Source organism: Rhinopithecus roxellana, chromosome 13, assembly GCF_007565055.1.
Source record: "Rhinopithecus roxellana isolate Shanxi Qingling chromosome 13, ASM756505v1, whole genome shotgun sequence".
NCBI lineage: Eukaryota > Metazoa > Chordata > Mammalia > Primates > Cercopithecidae > Rhinopithecus > Rhinopithecus roxellana.
In genome coordinates this window covers 84,375,080-84,376,659 of record NC_044561.1, presented here as the reverse complement: position 1 = coordinate 84,376,659, position 1,580 = coordinate 84,375,080, and the positions used below count along the sequence as shown (strand labels likewise).

The 1,580-nt window shown below is 44.4% G+C and overlaps 1 non-coding gene across 1 annotated transcript; it reads right to left on the bottom strand.

Annotated features, from left to right (window-relative positions):
* Nucleotides 1-702: 702 nt before the first annotated feature.
* Nucleotides 703-809, bottom strand: LOC115893127. Its single transcript, XR_004053067.1, has one exon. It is a non-coding gene; the product is annotated as a U6 spliceosomal RNA (small nuclear RNA).
* Between the last annotated feature and the right edge of the window lie 771 nt (nucleotides 810-1,580).

Genomic DNA, 1,580 nt, shown 5'->3' with positions numbered 1-1,580 from the left:
GGCTGCGCTCCTTTGCAGGGGGAGATGCGCTCTTATTTTTTGAATTTCCAGCTTTTCTGCCCTGCTTCTTCCCCATCTTTGTGGTTTTATCTGTCTCTGGTCTTTGATGGTGGTGACGTACTGATGGGGTTTTGGTATAGGTGTCCTTCCTGTTTGATAGTTTTCCTTCTGACAGTCAGAAGGACTGTCTGTTGGTCTGTTGGAGATTGCTTGAGGTCCACTCCAGACCCTGTTTGCCTGGGTATCAGCAGCAGAGGTTGCCGAAGATAGAATATTGCTGAACAGCGAGTGTACCTGTCTGATTCTTCCTTTGGAAGTTTCCTCTCAGGGGTGTACTCCACCCTGTGAGGTGTGGGGTGTCAGACTGCCCCTAGTCGGGGATGTCTCCCAGCTAGGCTACTCAGGGGTCAGGGACACACCTGAGCAGGCAGTCTGTCCGTTCTCAGATCTCAACCTCCACGTTGGGAGATCCACGGCTCTCCCCAAAGCTGTCAGACAGAGTCGTTCGCGTCTGCACTGGCTCCCGCTACTTCCCCTGTTGGTCTTCAGCTGTGCGCTGTCCCCAGAGGTGGAGACTACAGAGACAGGCAGGCTTCCTTGAGCTGCTGTGAGCTCCACCCAGTTTGAGCTTCCCAGCGGCTTTGTTTACCTACTTAAGCTTCAGCAATGGCGGGCGCCCCTCCCCCAGCCTCGCTGCTGCCTAAAAATATGGAACGCTTCACGAATTTGCGTGTCATCCTTGCCCAGGGGCCATGCTAATCTTCTCTGTATCGTTCCAATTTTAGTATATGTGCTGCCGAAGCGAGCACGAGACTTGAATTTTTTAAAAATATAATTCACAGTTGTGTTTTGTTTGATCTTCACAGTGTTTTAGAATTGTTAAGTTAGTTGGCAACATTTAAAAATGGGAAGATTTCTTATTAAAGTCAATAGTTTTCTAGAAAAATTAAAAAATTAGTGACACTGGGACTGCTTCATTGGAGGTGAGTAGTAGATTCCTCTTTAGATGGGATGCATCCTCTCTGGTCCCCTGGTCATCCCACTTCGCTCATTTGTGAGACTTCTCACTCCTGAAGACATCTGAGCCTTCAGATCCTGGCCTGGACCATCTTTATTTTCCTGGCTGCTTCCATTCTGAGTATTTTCTTGACTCCATCCAGCCAAGGTTACCCCATCCATTGTGCTTCTTCCCATGGCTGTATTTTTTAATTTCCAAGATTTTGTATGAGTCTTTTCATATACATCTCTTCTTTTCTTGTATCATTTTTAATTAAAATTTTAATTTTGAGGTAACTGTAGATTCACATGCAGTTATTAGAAATAATAGGGAGATCTCATGTAACCTTTATCTTAGTTCCCCTTAATGACAACATTTTGCAAAATTATAGTACAATATTACAACCAGGATATATACATTGATATAACCCTTCTTGTTTAGATTCCACTAGTTTTACCTGTGTTCATTTGTGTGTGTGTGTGTGCGCACACACCCTTTCATGTATGTGTGTTTAGTTCTATGCATTGTTATCACATGTCTAGGTTTGTGTATTCACTACCACAGATATGATACAGAACATTTC